The following is a 26,057-nucleotide window of genomic DNA, read 5'->3' on the forward strand; positions in this document are numbered from 1 at the left end:
GCAAAGTACAGGTAGTAGTTTATTGGGTGAGACCAAAGAACATGCACGAGGTTAGAAGTTTCTTGCGTCTGGCAGGATACTATCACTAGTTTGTTGAGGGGTTTTAAAGGCTATCAGGTCCTCTAATGCAGCTTACGAGAAAGAATAAAAAGTTTAAGTGGACTGGTGAGTGCAAGCAAAGTTTTCAAGAAATGACTTGTCATTGCCCTAATGTTGACCATTCTGTCAGGAGAGGGTGGTTTCGTGATTTACAGCGACGCATCTCAGAAAAGGCTCTGGTGTGTATTGATGCAATAGTGAAAAGTCATTGCATATGCTTCTCGCCAACTCAAGGAGTACGAGAAGAATTATTCGACACACGACTTGGAGCTGGTAGTAGTAGTTTTTGCGTTAAAGATCTAGATGCATTACCTATACAGTGAAAAAGTGTGAGATCGTTACTGATCCAAAGAGCCTCAAATACTTTTTCACCCAGAAGGAATTAAATATGAGGCAATGAAGATGGCTTGAATTGATAAAGGACTGCAACTATACCTTTAGTTACCACTCAGGAAAGACTAATGTGGTAGCTGATACTTTGAGTCGGAAGTCGGTGGGTGCATCAGTTTCAGCGGTTGTTGTACAGCATCAGATCAGGATGAACCTAGAAAGGTTGGGTGTAGATTTAGTAGAAGGGGAATTCATAGGCGTTCATTTCCAGTTTGATTATTCAGCTAACCTTACAGGAGAAAATTTAAGCCGCTCCGATGAAAGATGCGGAGTTGATGAAAATTGTGGAGAAAGTACGGAGTCAGCAGCAATCGGACTTCAATGTTTCTGAGGATAGAGTTCTTAGATTTCACTCCAGATTGTGTGTACCTAACTTCATGGAGATTAAAAAGACAATTCTGGAGGAGGCTCATCGCTCTCTCTCTATACTGTTCATCCAAGAAGCACGAAGATGTATAGAAATCTGCGAGAATCGTTCTGGTGGAGTAACATGAAGAGGGAGATTGCCAGATTTGTAAAACAATGTCTAACATGTTAGCAGGTAAAAGCAAAGCACCAGAGACCAATGAGACCACTTCAACCACTTGATATCCCTAAGTGGAAGTGGGAGCATATCTCGATGGACTTTGTATCGGGGTTGCCTTCAACGGTGCATGGACAGAATGTCATCTGGGTAATAGTGGATCGATTGACAAAGACTGTGCACTTCATTCCAATCAGAGTCAGATATTCTATGAACAAGTTGGCAAAGCTTTATGTGTAGGAGATTGTACGACTTCATGGCATCCTGGTTTTCATTGTTTCATATCGAGATCCACGGTTCACTTCTTGGTTCTGGAAGAGTTTGTAGGACTCCTTGGGATCTCAACTCACTTTCGTACTGCGTTTCACCCATAGACAGATGGGCAATCCGAGAGCACCATTCATATTCTAGAGGATATGTTGCGGGCGTGTATGCTGAATTTTGAGGATAATTGGATTCGCTATCAACCGCTCATTGAGTTTACGTATAATAACAATTATCAGGCCAGTATCGAGATGGCACCATATGAGGCTTTGTGTGGTCGCCGGTGTCGATCTTCGTTATACTAGGATGAGGTAGATGAGCATCAAATTTTGGGGTCAGAACTAGTTCAGCAAACCTCTTCAAAGGTCGAGCTTATCATGGAAAGGATTAAAATAGTATAGAGTCAGCAGAAGAGTTATGCGGATACTCGCCGACGGGAGTTAGAGTTTGATATTGGTGATATGATATTTTTTAGGATTGCTCCAACGAAAGGTGTGATGAGGTTTGAGAAGAAAGGCAAGTTGAGTCATAGGTACATCGGGTCATTTGAGATCCTAGCATGGATTGGTCCAGTTGCCTATTGAGTGGCGTTACCCCCAGCGTTGTTTAGAGTTCATGATGTTTTCCACGTATCAGTGCTAAGGAAGTGCGTGTCAGATCTTTTGCATGTGATAAGTTATGAGCCTTTGGATATCGGGGATGCTTTAACATACAAGGAGGTACCAGTTCAGATTTTGGATCAAAAAATACAAGAATTGCGTACTAAGGAAATACCATTAGTGAAGGTGTTGTGGCTTAATCATGCAGTGGAGGAAGCTTCATGGGAATTAGAGACAGAAATACATCAGAAGTACCCATAGCTTTTGAGAGAGACTCAGCGCTAGACAAATCAGTACGGCGGCACACATAAGCATTTGATTTTGTATGCAGGTTAGGTAGGGTAGGGTTGTATGATTTTATTAGTTGTTTACGATTTTAGTATATGGATGGCCTTTGGGAGAGTTTTTTATGATATTGTAATCTCTCGAGACATTGTGTATAACCATGGTATTCCTCCGCCATAACTGAGGGTAATTAATAAATTTGGGACGGGAGTCGCTATGTGGGTGGCTACCGACTCTTCTGGAGAGATGGATCGTGATCGGTAACAGTTAGCAAATTTTGAGGAAGAAATTTTTATAAGGGGGGAGATTATAGAACCCAAACCCAAAAAATAAAAGAAAATTAATAAGGAAGCGAGAAATAAAGTAAAATAAAGGAAAAATAAGGAAAGTGGTTTGGCAGGGCCCAAATCGTCAACGGTTTTACTAAGCTAGGAAAAAACCATCGACGGTTTCGTCAATTGAGGAGGTCAATTGTAATGCCCTGAAAATTCTGCTATATTTTTTTTCCACATAATAATAATAATAATAACAATAGCTTTGATACCATAAAACATAAACAAAATCAACCCAGATCCCAAAGGAAACCGGGGATATACCTGCCCATAGATACATGACAACTATGCAGCGAAAACCAAAATATCCTTAACCTTATATACAATACCAGAGTTTTACTGTAACCAAAAATACATATATACATCCCAAAAAGGACCATAAATATCCTAGGTTTAGACCCTAAAAATCCATCCTGGTCTCAAACCAACTGCTTACCCTTCAATCAATGTAGCACTAACAACCTCCTTTATCTCTGAGCTTGCTTCGCTCATCTGCTTAGGTTTCCTGAAATGTTTGTATTACTGGGGTGAGACACCTCTCACTAAAGGAGATAGACTAATATCAATGTGTAGTAACATGAGTATTATTGCGTTATAAACATATACTGTACGTGATAAACTATATCTGAAGAGTAAGGAAAATCTGTACATAGTATCTATATTTGAAAAATCAAGTAAAATTGTTCTGTATAAGTCTGAATAAACCATATTTCAACATAACATACTATGTCATACTAAATTATTGTATACATACAAATCAACTATTATAATTACCCTCACATGACTGGGTTGTGCGGCCCATAGGCGGGACATAGCAATGGTTGGCCTACCACGCTAAGCCAAAACTGATTAGCCTGTAAGTACGATTGGCCTGCCCAGCCTGGTCTGGACTGCTAGGGGGGCATACTACTCTACTTTGGGGTCAATCAAATATCCATCTCCCACACTCTATCTGAGAGGTGTGGTAGCACTACCTGATCTGATAGCTATGGTACGTGCTCTGAATCTAAACTAAGTCATTCAGGTTCTGTTATCATATAATATATTTCATAATACTTCTATATAACTATTTCATAATTCTATAAAACATCTGTGATGATAATATTTCTTGAATAAGTGTTATAACATATCTAGTCATGGCATTTGGGCTAGTTGAAATATCACAGCATTTGTGCCGAATGAATATCATGGCATCTGCGCTGACTGAATATCACAGCATCTACGCCAGTTGAATATCATGACATCTATGCCAATTGAATATCACAACACCTGCGCCAGCTGAATATCACAGCATCTATGCCAACTGAATATCATGGCATCTATGCCGGCTGAATATCACGACATCGGCGCTGACTGAATATCACGGCATCTGCGCCAGCTAAATATCACAATATACTGAAAATATAATTTATGTTTTGTTTATAGTTTTTCTAAAAACTGCCATTGAATAATTTTTTTTCTATGAAATCATAAATATTCTGACATATCATTATTTACAATAAAATTTATACTCATACCACACATAAGAGTACTACACTATAATATATTATTTGGCCAGAAAAACATATTTTACTAACAAAATAATATTAAATCTGTTTTCAAGGTTTCCTTAGTTCAACATCAGTATTCCCAAAAAATTATACTAAACCATATATATAAATTTCTGAATCAAATATTGTATATTCAATAATTAATTTTCTAAAAATATCTTACTTAATCTATTCCCTTGTTTCTTGAGAAGTCTGCTGAAAAACCCTAAATCATGCCCGCGGCGTTCAGAACTCCAAACCTTGAAATCGCATTATCACCAGTTCAATCAACTCAACCCCAATATATTTATCATCTAATACATTTCCTGGGTGCACATATCCTAATAATCTTTTAAACACTAAAATAACTCATTTACCTTAATTTTGGAGAGGTGCTCAAGGAATCCAAATCAACAATCCACTCCAGTCAACTTGTAGAGAACCGCCCATAGATCATCGTGGGAATTTTTGATCATCGATTTGGGTGAGAATCGGACTAGAATTGAAGAAAGAAGGGAGAGGAAACCGAAAGTTAGAGAGATAAAGTGAAGAAAAATGAAACCCTCGCTGAAAAATATGATTTGAACCTTTATATAGATGACTGTCTACGTGGCCTCGTTGATGAGACACGTGTACTCATTGATGAACCGAAGAAGAGAGTTCATCAACGAAGAATGGGTTCGTAGAAGAGTCATAGAAGGCTGTTTGTCGACAAAGATAATGGGTCTGTCGATGAGCCCTTAATGCTTGAAATGCTTTGCTCTCAGTATCTTCTCGTCAACCAGACACATGTACTCGTCGACGAAACCAAGAAGGATGTTCGTTGACGAAGACAATGGGTTCGTCGATGAGTCCCTACTGATGCCCCTTTTAAATTTCTTTCTCTTTCCTTTCCTTTTTTCTTTTCGCTTGATCATTTTCATTTATTATATATCCGGGTCTCTACACCCTCCCTTTTTATAAAAATTTCATCCTTGAAATTTGCTATCTCTCACATGTATAACTTTCTGAGGAAAAACTCACTGTAATTTTATTAATTACCCTCACTTATGGCGGAAGAATACCGTAGTTACACTTACGATCTTCAGAGATTACAATAACCAAACAAAACTCTCCAAAAACCAAAAAAAAAATAGAAAACTATTACATACACTTGATTAATCTACACAAAAACCTACCTATTTACATGATTTCTTACCCAAACCATTACCTTTCCTTTCTGACTGCTGCTGAACTCCACTGAATAGGTGCGGGTATTGTTGGCCTAATAAAGCTTACAATTCTTATTTTAATGATAACAAATCAATTATATGTTTAATATGTTTCAAGTAAAATTTTTTCAGGAAAGTGACAAAGCTTAAGTGCATAAAGAATCCTATGGATTGCAAAGAATTCTTGAAAAACACAAGTATAGTTTATAGATTACAAAGAATCCTTGAAGAACACAAAGAAAAGCTTATGGATTACAAAGAGCATGAGAAATAAAATTATACTGGTGAAAAGCTCAAATAAAAGATTGAAACAACAAAGATGATGGAAGAACAATATTGAAGATTAAAGAATTATATTTTAGGATGTTCTTAATGTAAGTACTTCAAAGGTTAAACTCAAATATAAAGTGGTTTGAAGCTCATAGAAAATCAAAAATATTTTTTTTAACATATATACTCTAAAAAGTTTTTTTTTTTTTTTTAATAAATAAAAAGGGCTTAAGAAGAGAAGATTTTTTAAACCATGTTTTTAAATATATTTATTTCAAAATATTTGGAAAATCAAAAATATATTTTTTAAACATATATACTCTAAAAAAGTTTTTTTTTCTTTTAATAAATAAAAAGGGCTTAAGAAGAGAAGATTTTTTAAACCATGTTTTTAAACATATTTATTTCAAAATATTTGGAAATGAATTTTAGGAATCTTTGGGAGTAATGGATGGCTTCTAAAAACATCTATAAATAGTCAAAAGCTTCGAATGTTTAAAATAATGATCATAGAGGCAATATTGAAAGGTTTTTGAAATTAAGAAATTCTCAATAGTTTCAGATCCAAAAATCTTCAAAAGTTTCAGATCCAGAAATCTTTAAAGTTTCAGATCCAGCAATCTTCAAAGTTTAAGATCAAGCAACCTTCAAGATTTTTAGATCAAGCTACTTTTTAAAGGTTTTTAGATTAAGTGATTTTCAAATATTCAAATTTCTCAAAGGATCTAAAATTTTCTTGTGCTTTAACTTTCTGATCTGATATTGATTTATATTTTTGAAGCAAAGCTTTAAAAAATCAGAATTTTTCATTTTTTTTGAAAAATCATTTGGTAATTCATACTAAGCGTTGAGCTTCAAATTTGTTATATTTGAATTACTTTAGAGTATAAGTGAGCTGATCATTGTACTAATCTACTCTATTGTGAGAGTTCTCTTTTGTACACAAATTTCTTTATCATCATTCTTAAACGATTCAGAGTTGTTGAATCGTTGGACCAAACAAGGGGTTATTGTTTGGAGAGGCGAGCTCTAGCCAGAAAGAAGGAGTGGTTGTAAATTGGTATTGTTCTACCAGGTAACGGAACTGATATAGTGGAATCCTTTGGTGTTTTGCCAAAGGCGAGGACGTAGGTTGTGTTGAAGTTGAACCTCGTAAAAATCTTGTGTCTTTCTCTCTACTTTACTTTATATTATTTACTTGCTATTTGTGGTATGATTTAAATGTGCAGGTTGCAAATTCTTAAGTGAGAAAGAAACAAAGGTACTTCATATTTAGAAAGTACGTTTTAATTAATCATTTGCGGAAACCCAAAAAGGGAGTACGTTGGTTAATCTGCGGAAATCTTGATCAAGTAAAGTACATACTAAGAGTTTACAAAAAAATCAACTAAAACTCTAATATTTTTGGTTGAGTGATTGAATTACGTTGATTTCATTAATTAACTTGTGAATTTAAATTTTAGTATTTTTAAGTGTAGTTATCGTTTATATATCTTGTTTTCTGGGTAATTAAAATCAATAGCTTAAAAATCATTAAAATATAAAAAGAATCCAATTCACCCCCCCTCTCTTGGGAAGCTATTCCTCATTTCAATTGGTATCAGAGCCTAGTTATAGAAATTCATAAGAAGAAACTATAAAAATATCTAATGGCAAACATTGGAGTAGCACCCTTTGGTGAAGGAGAATCCTCAACCCGTCCACCAATCTTTTGTGAACACAATTACACTTTTTGGAAAAAGAGAATGGAAATATATCTCCAACACATGGATTGGAAAGCTTGGGAAGTTGTTATGGATGGAAATCTTATTCCCACTAAGTTAGTTGATGGAAAACACATTCCAAAAGAAAAGAAAGGCATGACAGACTTAGACTATAAAATGCTTCAGATAAATGCAAGTGCTATAAATGCGTTATATTGTGCATTAGATGCTAATGAGTTTAATCGAATCATGGCTTGCAAAACAGCTAAGGAAATTTGGGATAAGTTAGAAGTAACTTATGAAGGAACCATCGATGTTAGAGACAATAGGATAGATATACTAACAAGTGAATACGAAACCTTCAAAATGAATTCTAAAGAAACAATATCAAGCATGTACACCAGATTTACCCACATAATAAACTCTTTAAGTGCCTTAGGAAAAACCTATACTACATATGAAATGATTAGGAAAATTCTAAGAGGTCTACCCTCTATTTGGGAACCAAAGGCCACAGCTATCACGGAAGGTAGAAACCTTAAGACTACGTCTTTGGATGAACTTATAGGTTCTCTTCTTACATATGAAATGGCACTGAAAGAAAGAAACCCTGAACCAAAGCATAAAAAATCCATAGCTCTAAAGGCATCTAGCCATAGCTCTAGTGAAGAAGAAAGCGAAACAAGTGACCTGGATCAAGATGAATTGGCATTCATTACTAAGAGACTAGGAAAATTCTATAGAAGAAATAAAAGGTTTCCTAGAAAATTCTACAAAAAGAAAACTGAAAAAGGAAATACAAGTAGGAAAGAAAATAAAGGTAAGAATGAATTACCAGTTTGTTATCACTACAAAAAGCCAGGACATATTAAACCGGAATGTCCATTGTTCAATAAAGACAAGAAGAAAAAGAAGGAAGCAATGAAAGCTACTTGGGACGATTCAAGCTCCAGCGAAACTGAAACTGAATCAAGTGAACAAGAGATGGCAAATATATGCTTCATGGCAAATGATGAAGAGGTAAATTCTTATTATTCTTTAACAGAATCTCAAAATGTGTCTTGTGATAAGTCATGTGATAGTTTTCCTTCTTACAAGGAATTACAAATTGAATTATTTTCACTACATAAAAGATTTATAGAAGTGTCTAAAAGAAATATAACTTTGAAATATCAGAATCAAGAACTAGTAAAGCAACTAGAATCATTCAAAGTTATTGAAGAAGAAAGAAATACTTATATTAAGAAGCTGGAAGAAGAAATAAAACAAGAATTAGATAAAACTCATATAGTTGGTTTGAATAAGAAAGATTTAGAAATAAATGAACTCAAAAAGATAGTTAAGGATAAGGAAAATATTATCTATAACTTTACTAAAGGTAAATAAAACTTTGAAAAGATGATTAGACAGCAAAGGCTTCATGGAAACAAAGAAGGAATAGGCTACAATGGTAAAACAAATTAAAAAGAATAAAAAGCCATACATGGGATACTTTAATAAGGAAGCTGGGTTTTATGCTAGCACTTCATCAAATAACAAACATGAACACACCACTTGCTATATGTGCAAGACTAAAGGTCATATAATGTTTAATTGTCCATTAAAGAAAAAATATGTTAAAGTCCAAGGAGAATGGAAAACAAATAGTGGAACTAACAGTAAAACAATGAAAGTCAAAAGAATTTGGGCTCCAAAAACTAACAAATAGTGTCCCTCATCATAGGTTTGCCTTAGGACAACAACGACAGCAGACAAATGGTACTTGGATAGCGGATGCTCAAGACATATGACCGACAAGAACAAGTTCACTACCTTAAAACAAAAAGATGGGGGATACGTCACCTTCGGCGACAATGCCAAAGGTAAAATTGGTATAGGTAAAATTGGTAAAGAACCTTCACTCACTATAGATAATGTGTTATTAGTAGAAGGACTAAAACATAATCTTTTAAGTATTAGTCAATTAAGTGATAAAGGGTTCGAAGTAATGTTCATGAAAGAAAAATGTGTTATCCAGAATCCCAAAAATAAAGAAACCTTATTTATGGCTCATAGAATAAATAATGTTTACTGTGTAAATCTTGAGAAAATAACAAATCAAAACATAACTTGTTTAACAACCATGAATGAAGCAAGTTGGTTATGGAATAGGAAATTAGGACATGCTAGCATGGACCTACTATCTAAATTATCTATGAAAAATCTTGTAAAAGGATTACCAAATATTAAGTATGTAAAAGACAAGATATGTGATGCTTGTCAAAAGGGAAAACAAGTAAAAACAAGTTTTAAAAAGAAAAAATTATTATCCACCAAAAGACCCCTAGAACTCCTACACTTAGACTTATTTGGTCCAACTAGAACCTTAAGCTTAGGTGAAAAACAATATGCTTTTGTAATAGTAGATGATTTTTCAAGATTTACTTGGGTAATATTTTTAGCAAACAAAGATGAAGCTTGCAATCAATTAATAACCTTATGCAAGAAACTACAAAATGAGAAAGGTTATAATGCAACAAGCTTTAGAAGTGACCAAGGAAGAGAGTTTAAAAATAAGGAAATTGATAAATTTTGTAATGAACATGGAATAACTCACAATTTTTCAGCACCTAGAACTCCACAACAAAATGGAGTTGTTGAAAGGAAAAATAGAACTTTGCATGAAATGGCAAGAACAATGCTCAATGAAAATAGTTTACCTAAATATTTTTGGGCAGAAGCTATAAATACAGCATGTTATATTGTAAATAGGGTATCAATAAGATCAAAAATAGATAAAACACCATATGAACTTTGGAAAGATAGAAAACCAAATATATCCTACTTTCATGTATTCGATTGCAAATGTTTTATATTAAATACTAAAGATGACCTAGGAAAATTTGATGCAAAGTCGGATGAAGGTATTTTCTTAGGTTATTCTACAAATAGTAAAGCTTATAGGATTTATAATAAAAGAACTTCTACAATTATGGAATCAATTCATATAACTTTTGATGAATCAAATCATTATAACATTAAAGATATGAATGATGAAAAAGAAGTTACTTCACAAAAGGAAGAAGTTCTTGAAATAAAAGAAGAAAAGAATAATGATGCATTAAATGAAAAACTTTCAGAGAAACTGAAACTTCTTAAAGAGTGAAAATATGATAAAAATCACCCAAAAGAACAAATTCTTGGTGAAACATCAAACGGAATAACCACTAGAGCCTCACTAAAAAATATTTGTAATCATTATGCTTTTTTATCCCAAGATGAACCAAAAAATATTGAAGATGCTTTAAAAGATGATTCTTGGATTATAGCTATGCAAGAGGAATTAAATCAATTCGAAAGAAGTCAAGTATGGGAACTAATACCAAAACCCAAAGATAAATCAATTATAGGAACTAAATGGGTGTTTAGAAATAAGAAGGATGAAAACGGAGTTGTTGTAAGAAATAAAGCTAGGTTAGTGGCACAAGGTTATAATCAAGAAGAGGGAATTGATTACGATGAAACTTTTGCACCTGTGGCAAGAATGGAAGCCATTAGAATGCTTTTAGCCTATGCAGCCCATAAAGAATTTAAGTTATATCAAATGGATGTGAAGAGTGCATTTTTTAATGGATATATAAACGAAGAAGTATATGTTAAACAACCTACAGGGTTTGAAAATTCTAAAAATCCAAACCATGTATTCAAATTAACAAAAGCTCTTTATGGTTTAAAACAAGCTCCAAGAGCTTGGTATGAGAGATTAAGTAAATTCTTACTTAAAAATGAATTTACAAGAGGAAAAGTTGATAATACCTTATTTATTAAAACTAAAAACAAAGATTTGTTATTAGTTCAAATATATGTGGATGATATTATATTTGGAGCTACAAATAAAGATCTATGTAAAGAATTTGCCACATGTATGCAAAAAGAGTTTGAGATGAGTATGATGGGAGAATTAAATTACTTTCTTGGATTACAAATCAAACAAGCTAAAAATGGAATTTTCATAAATCAAACTAAATACATTAAAGGCATGTTAAAAAAGTTTGATATGGAAGAAAGTAAACCCATAGGAACTCCTATGAGTACTTCAACTAATCTTGACAAAGATGAAAAAGGGAAACAAGTTGATACTAAGCATTATTGAGGAATGATAGGAAGCCTACTCTATTTAACAGCAAGTAGGCCAGATATTATGTTTAGTATATGTATGTGTGCAAGATTTCAGTCAGCCCCAAAGGAATCACATCAAACAGCAGTCAAAAAAATTCTTAGGTATCTCCTAGGTACACTTGAACTAGGTTTATGGTATCCAAAGGAATCTGGATTTGAAATGATTAGTTATTCAAACGCAGACTTTGCTAGATGTAAAATAGATAGAAAAAACACAAGTGGAACGTGTCATTTTCTAGGACATTCTCTAGTTTTATAGTCTTCAAAGAAACAAAATTATGTAGCATTATCCACAGAAAAAGCAGAATACATTGCTGCAGGAAGTTGTTGTGCTCAAACATTATATATAAAACAACAGTTAAAATATTTTCAAATATAATATCAAACTATCCCTATCAAATGTGATCACACAAGTGCTATTAATATTTCAAAAAATCCAGTATCTCACTCAAGAACAAAACACATCGATATAAGACATCATTTCTTGAGAAATAATGTACAAAATGAAGATATAGTACTAGAATTTGTAAATACACATGATCAATTAGCAGATATTTTTACAAAACCTTTGTCGGAAGAAAGATTCATATTTATAAGAAGAGAATTGGGCATGCTTCACAGTCGTGAAGTAATCTAGAAATTGTTCTGGTTGACAGGAGACTGCCACCAGGGTACCAGGCAACTGTCTGGCTACTGTCTTTCAAAATTCCACAAAGACAGGCACCTGCCACATTGAAGCAGGCGACTGCCTCGCGGTGGGTAGGATTTAAAACCCTATTTTAAGTCATTTTAAAACCCACAAGGCGCCTGACCATTCATTTTTTCTCTCTGAAACCCTTCGTCTCCATCACTTTCCATACACAAATCTTGCTTAAAGCATCTTGCAACCTAGTATCAAATTCTTCCTCCACATAAACACCGAGCTTAACTTAGAGTTTCTTTGATTTTCTTCTTCATCCAAACATACCTAAATCAAAATCCGTTGGTGTTAAAGGATCTTCCTCTTCCACAAGAATAAATAACGATGAGGTGGAGAAATGGTTGGTCACTCCACATGCCAAGCACCTTTACCGAAAACAAATTGCTTCAGCTGTACCGATATTAGGTAAGGTACTCGACGTAACATTCTTCAATTCTAATTTTCCTGAAATCTTGAAACTTTTCAAGAACATTGGAAGGGATAAGTTTATCACCTACCAAGCTAAAGGCTATTATCCTAATGTTGTACGTATTTTTTCGCAAACATGGAGCGATGTGAAAATGGAATCAAAACAAATTTTCTTAGGAAGACATCCATCTAAATCCCATATCTTTGGGAAAGATTCTTCGAATTAAGCCAGGAGATTTTGAGATTCATATTATTGAGAAGCAATGGATTATGGCTCAAGGTTTTACACCACAAGAGTTTTTGCCACTAGTTATGACTGCCACTCCAGTAAACTTTGGTCATCCTCGACTTTATAAGCAGCTTAGTTTGAAAGCCCTCATTTTGCACAAGCTCATTACAAACAACATTTTACCACGATCTGGTTCTCACGATCACATTTCATTTTTGGACTGTTTTGTAATGTGGTGCATTCTGAAAGGGAAGAAGATGAATCTTCCAAGTTTGATCATACAGTGGATTATCATGAAAGTTGATGCTCCCCGTGTTGTCCTACCATATGCGAGAATGTTGAATATGGTTTTCGCTCATTTTAATGTTTTAACTCCATCATTCAACTTTACTAGCAAGACGTACTATGATATCTTTTCTGACACTGTTCTAAAACGGATGGGCTATAAAAATTCTCCTCAAAGGTGGTTCCATAAAGGACATAGGAATGTTCCATCTACACCACCACCTTCTTCATCATTTATTTCCACACCTTCAGTTCAGCTTGATCTAGATACTTCATCATGGTTTGTTCCATTTTTTTTATATGACATTTAGTGATGGTATAAGATCTGGTCTTGGAACTTTGCAAGAAAAGGTTACATCCATAGAAACTCACTGTTCAAAAATTGATAAACGGGTTGAAAAGATTGAGCAACAGTTAGCTAGCTCCTCTAAAGGAAAATCTCCTATGAGTATCAGCTCTGCCACATCTAGTGAGGATGAATTTGGAGAACAAGAAGAAGGAGAAAATGACAGTGAACAAAAGGAAGGAAATAATGAATCAGAAGAACAAGAAGAAGAAGATCATGAAAGTGAAAATATGGAAGCCTCTGACTGATGTGCTTTTACCTATCACTTTTATGTGTTTTTATGTAATTCAAGTTTTATCGGCTAGGCTATCTTTGGTTTTCTAAAACTAGTACTTTGACTTGCAGCATTTCTTTTTTTTTTTTGTCTCACTTTTTCCTTTTTGATTGATGTCCAAAGGGGGAGAAAATGTTTAAGAGAAGTGAGTGCAAAAAAATGATATATAATGGTTTGTAAAACCTTTTAAATACCTTTTAAATGGATAGATGAATCTTTTACGTGTATGTATGGTTTATTCATGGATTATCTTTTAGACTTACATACATGAATTGTATCATGCTTATTGATAGGGGGAGCCATGAATATTAAAATCTTATTATTTTTGCTCTCGATTTGTCATCATCAAAAAGTGGGAGATTGTTGGCCTAATAAGACTTACAATTTTTATTTTGATGCTAACAAATCAATTATATGTTTAATATGTTTCAAGAAAAAAAATTTCAGGAAAGTGACAAAGCCCAAGTGCATAAAGAAGCCTATGGATTACAAATAATTCTTGAAGAACACAAGTATAGTATATGGATTACAAAGAATCCTTGAAGAATACAAAGAAAAGCTTATGGATTACAAAGAGCATGAGGAATAAAATTATACTGGTGAAAAGCTCAAATAAAAGATTGAAACAACAAAGATGATGGAAGAATAAGATTAAAGATTAAAGAATTATATTTTAAGATGTTCTTAATGTAAGTACTTCAAAGGTTAAAATAAAATATAAAGTGGTTTGAAGCTCATAGAAAATCAAAAATATTTTTTTTAACATATATACTCTAAAAAGTTTTTTTTTTTTTTTAATAAATAAAAAGGGCTTAAGAAGAGAAGATTTTTTAAACCATGTTTTTAAACATATTTATTTCAAAATATTTGGAAAATCAAAAATATTTTTTTAAAACATATACACTCTAAAAAAGTTTTTTTTTTTTTTTAATAAATAAAAAGGGCTTAAGAAGAGAAGATTTTTTAAACCATGTTTTTAAACATATTTATTTCAAAATATTTGGAAATGAATTTTAGGAATCTTTGAGAGTAATTGATGGCTTCTAAAAACATCTATAAATAGTCAAAAGCTTCAAAGGCTTAAAATAATGATCATAGAGACAATATTGAAAGGTTTTTGAAATTAAGAAATTCTCAAAAGTTTCAGATCCAGAAATCTTCAAAAGTTTCAGATCCAGAAATCTTTAAAGTTTCAGATCCAGCAATCTTCAAAGTTTAAGATCAAGCAACCTTCAAGGTTTTTAGATCAAACTACTTTTCAAAGGTTTTTAGATCAAGTGATTTTCAAATATTCAAATTTCTCAAAGGATCTAAAATTTTCTTGTGCTTAAACTTTCTGATCTGATATTGATTTATATTTTTTAAGCAAAGCTTTAAAAAATCAGAATCTTTCATTTTCTTTGAAAAATCATTTGGTAATTCATACTAAGCATTGAGCTTCAAATTTCTTATTTTTGAATTACTTTGGAGTATAAGTGAGCTTATCATTGTACTAATCTACTCTATTGTGAGAGTTCTCTTTTGTATACAAATTTCTTTATCATCATTCTTAAATGATTCAGAGTTGTTGAATCGTTGGACCAAACAAGGGGTTATTGTTTGGAGAAGCAGGCTCTAGCCTGACAGAAGGAGTGGTTGTAAATTGGTATTGTTCCATCAGGTAACGAAACTGATATAGTGGAATCCTTTGGTGTTTTTCCAAAGGCGAGGACGTAGGTTGTGTTGAAGTTGAACCTCGTAAAAATCTTGTGTCTTTCTCTCTACTTTACTTTATATTATTTACTTGCTATTTGTGGTATGATTTAAATGTGCAGGTTGCAGATTCTTAAGTGAGAAAGAAACAAAGGTACTTCATATTTAGAAAGTACGTTTTGATTAATCATTTGCGGAAACCTAAAAAGGGAGTACGTTGGTTAATCTGCGGAAATCTTGATCAAGTAAAATGCATACTAAAAGTTTACAGAAAAATCAACTAAAACTCTAATATTTTTGGTTGAGTGATTGAATTACGTTGATTTCATTAATTAACTTGTGAATTTAAATTTTAGTATTTTTAAGTGTAGTTATCGTTTATATATCTTGTTTTCTGGGTAATTAAAATCAATAGCTTAAAAATCATTAAAATATAAAAAGAATCCAATTCACCCCCCCTCTTGGGAAGCTATTCCTCATTTCAATTGGTATCAGAGCCTAGTTATAGAAATTCATAAGAAGAAACTATAAAAAGATCTAATGGCAAACATTGGAGTAGCACCCTTTGGTGAAGGACAATCCTCAGCCCGTCCACCAATCTTTTGTGGATACAATTACACTTTTTGGAAAAAAAGAATGGAAATATATCTCCAACACATGGATTGGAAAGCTTGGGAAGTTGTTATGGATGGAAATCTTATTATGTGAGACGGATCTAGGACACATGAAATACATCATGGATTCTGGATAACGCTAGGGGTAATGCTAACTTGTAGGCAATTGGGTCAACTCTTTCCAATATCTCAAACGACCCAATATATTTAGGGCTAAACTTACCCTTCTCCCAAATCTCATTACCCCTTTCATCGGCGCAATCATCAAGGACACTTTATCATCCTCATCAAATTCCAGCGCTCGTCGATGAGTATCTGCATAGCTTTTCAACCAGCTTTGAGTTGTCTTAATTCTCTTCTAGATAAGCTTGATTTTCTCAGAAACCTGCTGAACTATCTCTGGCCCCAATATTTGCTTCTCTCCAATTTTATCACAATATAACGGAGATCGACACCTCCATCCATATAATGCCTCGTACGGAGCCTTCCTGATGCTAGCCTGGTAGCTATTATTGTAAGCAAACTCCACTAATGGTAGGTATTGAATCCAACTACCTCCAAAATCTAGCACATAGGCACACAACATATCCTCCAGTATCTGAATATTCCTCTCAGTTTGTCCATCGGTTTGAGGATGAAAATTCATGCTAAAAATCAACTAGGACCCCAAAGCTCTATGTAAGCTTTTTCAAAACTTAGACGTGAAACGTGGGTCCTAGTCAGAAACAACAGACACAGGCATTCCATGAAGTCTGACTATTTCTTGTACATACAGTTCTGTCAATCTACCCATGGAGTAATTTACTCTGATGGGAAGAAAAAGGACAGTCTTCGTCGGTCTATCAACGACTACGCAAATGGCATCATGTCCATGTTGTGTCGGCGGTAACCCCGATACGAAGTCCATAGCAATATGTTCCCACTTCCATTCGAGAATGTGAAGTGGTTGTTGTTGACCCTATGGGTCATATCCTGATTTTGATAATGACAAATACTCAGGTATTTGATGGCTTTCAAGTGTATGTGCAGGTTTATATTAGCATATACACTAATGGCATATGAAGTAAAGCTTGAAGACCCTCAAGATCATTTTTATTGTATTTCATTATTATTTAATTTGGGTCTGTAATATTTAAGTAGGAAATGTCTATAATATTTAACGCATATCATGCATGTAGGAACTACAAAGCTCAAAGACCTTAGAACGACTTTAGGTCCCTACACAAAATCATGACCTTAGAAAGACCTTAGGGATCGGTCGATTGACGCCGGATTTTTTTAGTGTCCTAAAGAAGACCTAGACTGACCTTAGGACCCCTATAATTAATAAAAATATGCCCTATAGTCTTAAACATTAATCATTATATGAATAGGGTTAATATACATAGGGAATAGGATCGAAATGCATTAAAAATGCATGTTCGGTTGATCGTACTTCACAAGTACAAATAGGTCGGTCGACCAAACTGGTGCCCGGGTCAACAGTTTGACCACTGCCAGGTCGACTGAGACATGCCAGTTCATTCCCTCCTGGTCAACCGAACTCCCACCAAAGTCAACATTTGACCATACAGTCAACCGAGCCCAATTCTTAAGCCAACTACCCAGTCAACCGTACCCACATGTGGGAGAATCCAATGCTACGGTCGACCGAACCACGCAGTAAAGAAAAATCGCCTTGGAACCCTGGTATCCGATCAACCGAACTTCTAGTTCAATTTATGTCCAGTCAACCGAATGTGCACAACTCGATCAATCGAACCTTACTTCGGTCGACCGGTGCTTTCGGGTTGCCATATTATTTTTATCGTGGTTAAAATATTTAAATAGGTTTAATGTGGTTTAAATGCTTTAAAACAATTATAATAATACCTCATATGTCCCCAACGACTATAATTCTTCCCATTTCTATATATAGCCTTTCATTTGCAAAAATTAGGAAGAGATTAGCAAGATCATTAACGGAAAATCCTCTCAAATTTAAAAAGCCTATTTTGCCAAATACTATCCCAAATACTCCTCTACTTCATTCTCTTTGAGCATCCAAGCCTAGAGAGAGTGTTTAGAATATTAGTGCTTCATTCTAAATAGCCTTATACTCTTATTGATATTTGTATTGTTTGATTTTTGTTGAGAGTTTGGCTAGGGTTCTTCCCACGGATTTAACTTGATAAATCTTGTGCTGAGAAAACTCTTTAGCTTGAGGATCTTTGCATTGTCATTACAAGATTCCTTAAGTAATTATTTTTGTGTGCAAAATATTTTATAAAGCTTGTTTTCAAATAACTCTTGTGCTTGATACAATTTGAGAAAATATTTTTGAGTTCGTTTAAATAATATTGCTAGCATCTTTGAAACACTAATTTGATATTGAGATTTCATATACTTTGTTTTCAAAGATTAGCTTGCTTGAACACTCTTATGCTTGACTGAGTATAATCATTATATTAAGTGTAGATTGCACATATACACCACTGAGCTTACAGTTCTTACATGTTCGGTGTGGATTGATTATTACTTGCGCATATTGTGGTACATATTAGCTTGGTGTAAGAAGCATTTCCATGTACACAAAAATTAGCATTTCACATTTGTTGTATTCCAGGCACGGGCCTGAAGAAGGAGACTAACCCTATTGAATAGTCCCAAACTGGCTTAGACCCGGTTAGGAAAACTAGGTGTACCGTCTTGGTAAGGTGTGTTGGTTGAGGTCAGCCCCTTGAATTGACCTGGTTGTAATTGGTGCTGCTCCACCCTTTAAGTGAGCTTTAGTAAAATCCTTTGACTTGCGAGTTAGAGGTGAGGACGTAGGCACAGTTGGCCGAAACCCGAAAACATATCGTGTGTGCTCTATTTATATTTTCACAATTTATATTTCCGCACATGCATGTTATATTGTAAATGTTGCGCATGATTTAATTTACACACGTTATATTTATCTATGCATATTGGAACTGCATAGACAGACCCTAGGTTTGTGTAATACTGGTTGTTGGATTACTTGAACCTAGGAAGAAATTTTAAAATTCCAATTCACCCCCCCCCTCCTCCTCTTGGGAATACACCAAAGCTAACAGTTGCAATGGCCCTGCTGGTCTTTGATGCTCAGCCTTCACCTTCTGGTATGCCAAACACTGCCTTACATATTTATCAATCTCTCTTTTCATATTACTGCACCAAAAGGATAACCTCAAATCCCTGTACATTTTCGTACTCTCTAGATGTACTGTATACAGGGAATGGTGCGCATCTTCCAAAATGGTTTGTTTAATCTCAACATCTGCAGGCATACAAAGTCTAGTATGGAACCTCAAAGCTCCATCATCTGCAATACTGGACTCTACTCCCTAACCGCTCCACACCTTATCCATAATCTTCATTAACTCCATATCTTTCACCTGAGCAGTTTTAATCCTTTCCAGTAATGTGGGCTGCACCACCAGATTAATGATGAACGCCTGATGATTACCCTCTACAAGATCTACCCTAAATCTTTCCAAATCTATTCTAATTTGATGTGCAATTACTATCACTGTTATAGATGTGCTCCCTGATTTACGATTCAAGGTATCAGCTACTACATTGGCTTTTCTTGAGTGGTAACTGATGGTGCAATCATAGTCTTTAATCAGCTTGAGTCACCTCCTCTGTCTCATATTCAACTCCTTCAGTATGAAGAAGTACTTTAAACTTTTATGATCTGAAAATATTTCGCACCTTCCACCATATATATAATGCCTTCCAGATCTTTAAGGCGTACACCACTGCAGTCAACTCTAAATCATGCATCGGATAATTCTTTTCATATTTCTTGAGTTTCCGAGAAGCGTATGCCACCACTTTTCCTTGTTGCATCAATACACACCCAAGTCCTTTCAGGGATGCGTCATTGGAGATCACGAAATTTCCATCCCCTGATGGAATGGTCAAAGCCGGTGCGATGACTAGTCGTTGTTTCAACTCTTGAATGCTCTACTCACAATCATCATTCCATTCAAACTTAGCATTCTTACTGGTTAGGTGTGTCAAAGGCCCTGATAGTCTAGAAAATCCCTCCACAAATCGATAATAATATCCTGTAAATCCCAAGAAACTTTTGATCTCCTGAATATTCTTCAGTCTCACCCAATTCACCATTGCCTCTATTTTGTTGGGATCTACAGAGACTCCATCCCTGGATATCACATGCCCAAGGAATGCAACTTTCTCTAACTAGAATTCACACTTCTTGAATTTAGCATACAGTCTCATTTCTCTGAGCATCTAAAGTACCAGTCTTAAGTGTGTCTCATGCTCCTCAAAACTCCTCGAATAGACCAGTATATCATCTATGAAAACCACCACAAATTGGTCCAAGTACTGATGGAAGACTATGTTCATCAGATCCATAAATACAGCAGGTGCATTCGTCAGTCTGAATGGCATGACCAAAAACTCATAGTGGTCATATTGAGTTCAGAACGTTGTCTTGGAGATATCCTCTGCCTTGACCTTCACTCAATGGTACCCTATTCTTAACTGTTACTTTATTTATTTCTCTGTAATCTATACATGTCCTCATAGTCCCGTCTTTCTTCTTTACGAATAGAACTAGTGCTCCCCAGGGTGATACACTGAGTCTGATAAATCCCTTATTTAATAAGTCCTACAACTGATCTTTTAACTATCTCAGCTCTGCTGGAGCCATTCTATAGGGAGCTTTAGAAATTGGTGTCATCCCTGGAAGTAACTTAATGGAAAAGTCAATATCATAGTCGGGAAGCAATCCAGGTAGCTCCTCTTGAAAAACATCAAAAAATTCTCTCACTAATGGAATATCGGTAAGCTTCAATTCTTTCTCCGGCACTTCCTTTACACAGGCTATATACCCCTGACATTCGTCTAGGAGTAGCCTCCTTACTTGAATAGTTGACACTAGCTGTGGTGAGGAATGCACACGCCCACAACCCTGAATTCTTGCCCTTTAGGAGGTCTGAATATCACCTCTCTCTGATGACAGTCGATGTTGGCATAATTAGCAGCTAACTAGTCCATTCCTAAAATCATATCAAATCCATGCATGTCTAACACTACTAGGTTAACTGATAATACTCTCCCCTGAATATTTACTGGATAGCCTCTAAGCACCCTTCGACACCTCACTACTGACCCTATCAGTGTGGCTACTAACAACTTGGTGTCTAACAATTGAGTTTCTACCCCACATAACTTAACGTATCTCATAGACACGAACGAGTGTGTGGCCCCTGAATCAAATTAAATAATAGCTTTAATTGAAAGCATATTAATAGTACCTATCACCACATCACCAGCAGTCTCAGCATCTCCTAGTGTCAGTGCGTAGACCTGTGCCTGCGCGATATTTCTCTATTGGCCTCCTCGGCGCGCCTGGATGTTTCTTAGGAATGGTCTGGGAGCGGGAGCATTACTCCACGGTGCACGACAATCTCATGCCAAATGACCCCATCTACCACACTAGTAGCAGATATTTCTCCCCACTTGCCACTCTCTCATGCGTCTTTTATCGCGATTGGGACAAATGGGGTAAGTTTGCTTGCCCTGCATCTCACGGTTCCTCATATCCTACCTCTGTCCCCCGCAGTATCCACCTCTCCTCCATAGGTCTCGGCTAGAACCCGCCTGAAATCCAAGAGGTGTGGATCTCTTCCTCTGGCCCTACACCTCAGCACCCCTCTGCCACGGCGGCCCTATCCACTAACTTGGCGAAATCCTGCACCTTCAAAATTACTACCTATTCACAGATTTCTTGCCTCAAACCTCTCTCAAATTTCCTTGCCTTCTTTTCCTCATCTGGGACTATGTACAGGGCAAAGCGGAACAGCTCAATAAATTTTACTGCGTATTAGTGAACTGTCTGATGCCCATAATTCAGATTCAGGAACTTCTCCACTTTAGCTTCTCTAGAGGCGGTAGGAAAATATCGATCGAAGAATATCTCTTTAAACCGACTCCAAGTCAAAGTCACAGGTACTGGTCTCTACTCCTTTAGGAGTCTCACAGTCAACTACCAATGCTCATCCTCCTCTATTAGTCTGAAGGTGGCGTATAAAACTCTCTACTCATTGGTATAGCGCAGTATAGTCTGTATCTTTTCCATTTCCTATACCTAGTTCTCCACCACAATCGAGTCTATATTCCCTAAAAAAGTCGAAGGCTTCATTTTGGTGAACTGCTTTGTAGTGCAGCCCTAGTTTGCTGATGGGCCTCTCTACTTCCTAGAGCTTTATGTCATCTCGACCATAATCTGCTGAGCTACACTATGCAAAACTACGTCAGAATCACTGCCGCTCATACTAGAGGGCCCTACACCATCATCACCACTAGCGTGAGCACTGCTACCCCCAGGGTCCATCCTGAAAAGAAAATAAGCATGATCTAAGAACCCTATCTCCATAATATAACTATTATATTTATCTAACTAAAATCTCTTATCATCAATTAACCTAATGTACTTATTCTCAATTTAAGATTCAGTCTTACAATCTAGAAACACAACCCCACAATAGTTTACTATGACTTTCCTAAAATCATCACCCTAAGAAAGACACATAAACCACTACGAAAATCCTGCTTTTAGACTGCAGAACAAAATCCTAAATTCTCATCTTAATTTCCCAACATTGACTCACTAAAATTCTGATCTACCTCATATACTATCCTCTTTCAAAATCTATTACTATACTCTGATATTCTTTTTGATGTGCACTAAAATCCACAGAACCTAACAACCTTGACTCTGATACCACAATTGTAACACCCCGAAAATTTTGTTATATATATTTTCTTCCATATAATAATAATAATAACAATAACTCTGATACCGTAAAACATAAACCAAATCAATCCGGATCCCAAAGGAAACCGAGGATATACCTGTCCATATATACATGACAACTATGCAGTGGAAACCAAAATATCCTTAACCTTAAAAACAATACTAGAGTTTTACTGTAACAAAAAATACACATATACATCCCAAAAAGGACCATAAATATCCTAGGGTCAGACCCCAAAAATCCCTTCTGATCTCAAACCAACTACTTACCCTTCAGTCAGGGTATCACTAACAGCCTTCTCTATCTCAGAACTCGCTTCGCTCATCTGTCTGGATTTCGTAAAATGTTTGTATTGCTGAGGTGAGACACCTCTCAGTAAGGGAGATAGACTAATATCAGTGTGTGGTAATATGAGTATTATTGTGTTATAAACATATGTTGTACGTGATAAACTGTATCTGAAGAGTAAGAAAAAGTTGTACAAGTATCTACATTTGACAAATCAAGTAAAAATGTTATGTATAAGTCTAAATAAACCATATTTTTGCATAAGAGACTATGTCATACTAAATTATTGTATACATACAAATCATCTATTATATCTGTATATTACTGAAATCATACCCTGGATAGAAAGCTAACTGATGTCATGTATTACCCCCACATGACTGGGTTGTGGAGCCTATAGGCAGGACAGAGCAATGGTTGGCCTACCACGCTAAGCCAAAATTGATTAGTCTATAAGTACGATTGGTCTGCCCAGCCTGGTTCAGACTACCAGGGGGGCACACTACTCTACTCTGGGTTCAATCGACTATCCATCTCCCACACTCTATCTGAGAGGTGTGGTAGCACTACCTGATCTGATAGGTACGGTACCGTGCTCTGAATCTAAACTAAGTCATCTGGGTTTTGTTATCATATAATATATTTCATAATACTGTTATATAACTGTTTCATAATTCTGTATAACATCTGTGATGATAATATTTCTTGAATAACTGTTATAGCATATCTAGTCGCGGCATCTAAGTCGGCTGAAATATCACGGTATCTGTGTTGGCTGAATATTACAACATTTGCCTTGGCTAAATATCAAAATATACTGAAAATATAATTTCTATTCTGTTTATAGTTTTTCTAAAAGCTCCCGTCAAATCATATTTGTTCTGTGAAATCATAAATATTCTGACATATCATTATTTATAGTATAATTTATACTCATGCCACACATAAGTGAGTATTGCACTATAATATATTATTTGGCCGAGAAAACAAATTTTACTAAAAAAATGTGATATCTCGTGGAAGAAAGGCTTAAAAAGGACTACATGTTACTACCCATATCAACAAGGTACACCTTTACTTTTGGGAGTCTTCTTATAAGAACTTCATGGTTAAGCGTGCTTGGCTTGGAGTAATATTGGGATGGGTAACGTTCTAAGAAGTTTTCTCAGGAAGTGTGTGAGAACAAAACACACTAAAAAGGACATGTGTTGGTCTGTGGGGCCAGCCATTAGTCCAATAAGGCCCGCCCCTATTGTCTGGTCTAGGTGGAGGAGGAGAGACACAGTGCTCCCTGGAAGACCTAGGTTGGGGCGGTACAAAATAGTATTGGATCCAATTACCAATGGAAAGTGTGATGAGATTCACATCGCCTGGGTTTGGAAATGTGGGTTCGCAATGAGGATGTTGTGTTCTATAAATGAGGGAGAATGTGATACCCCATGGAAGAAAGGCTTAGAAAGAATTGATGTTACTACAATATCAACAAGGTGCACCTTTCTTTTCGGGAGCCTTCCCATAAGAACTCAATGGTTAAGCGTGTTTGACTTAGAGTAATCTTGGGATGGGTGACCTTCTTGGAAGTTTTCTTAGGAAGTGTGTGAATAAGGACAAGACGCACTGAAAATGACACGTGTTGGTCTATGGGGCTAATCATTAGTTCGATAAGGCCCGCTCCCCTATTGTCTGATACAAATGGAGGCGGAGAGATGCAGTGCTAGCTCCCTGGTAGACCCAGGTTGGGGCATTACAAAATCGTATCATAACAATTACCTAACTGGAAGTGTGATGAGATTCACATCGCCTGAGTTTAGAAATGTGGGTTTGCAACAAGGATGTTGCATTCTGTAAGTGGGGGAGAATGTGATACCCTGTGGAAGAAAGACTTAGAAAGGATTAGATGTTACTACCCATATCGACAAGGTGCACATTTCTTTTTGGGAGCCTTCCCATAAGAACTCCATGGTTAAGCGTGCTTGGCTTGGAGTAATCATGGGATGGGTGACTTTCTAGGAAGTTTTCTCAAAAAGTGTGTGAGTGAGGACAAAACATACTGAAAAGAATGTGTGTTGTTCTGTGGAGTTAGTCATTAGTTCAATAAGGCCCTCCTCCTTATTGATTGTTCCAAATGGAGGAGGGGAGACGCAGTGCTCCCTGGCAGACCTAGGTTGGGGCGTTACACAAAATAATATTAAATCTGTTTTCAAGGTTTCCTCAGTTCAACATCAGTATTCCCAAAAACTATACTAAATCATATATATAAATTTCTAAATCAAATACTATATATTCAATAATTATTTTTTAAAAAATACCTGACTTAATCTATCCTTTTACCATTTTCTTGAGAAGCTTACTGAAAAACCCTAAACCACCCCCGCGGCTTTCAGAATTCCAAACTCTGAAAACGCATTATCCCCAGTTCAATCAACTCAACCCCAATATATTTATCATCTAATACATTTCCTCTATCCACATATCCCAATAATCATTTAACCCCTAAAATAATTCACTAACCCTGATTTTGGAGAGGTGCCCAAGGACTCCAAATCAACAATCCGCTTCGGTCAGCTTGCAGAGAACCCCCCCCCCTAGATCATCATGGTAACTTCTGATCGTCGATTCAAGTAAGAATCAAGCCGAAATTGAAGAGAGAAGAGAGAGAAAACCAAAAGTTAGAGAAAGAAAATGAAGAAAAATGAAACCTTCACTAAAAAATCTGATTTAAACTTTTATTTAGAAGGTTGTCCACGTGGCCTCGTCAACGAGACACGTGTACTCGTCGACGAACTAAAAAAGGGCATTCGTCGACAAAGAATGGTTTCGTAGACGAGTCATAGAAGGTCATTCGTTGACAAAGATAATGGGTCCATCGACGAACCCTTAATGCCTGAAATTCTCTGCTTTCAGTATCTTCTCATCAACGAGACATGTGTACTCGTCGACAAAACCAAGAAGGACGTTCGTCGATGAAAACAATGGGTTTGTCAACGAGTCCTCGCTGATGCCCCTTTTAAATTTCTTTCTCTTTCCTTTCCTTTCCTTTTCCCTTTTCTCTTTATCATTT

The sequence above is a fragment of the Malania oleifera genome, chromosome 6, assembly GCF_029873635.1.
Source record: "Malania oleifera isolate guangnan ecotype guangnan chromosome 6, ASM2987363v1, whole genome shotgun sequence".
Lineage (NCBI taxonomy): Eukaryota > Viridiplantae > Streptophyta > Magnoliopsida > Santalales > Ximeniaceae > Malania > Malania oleifera.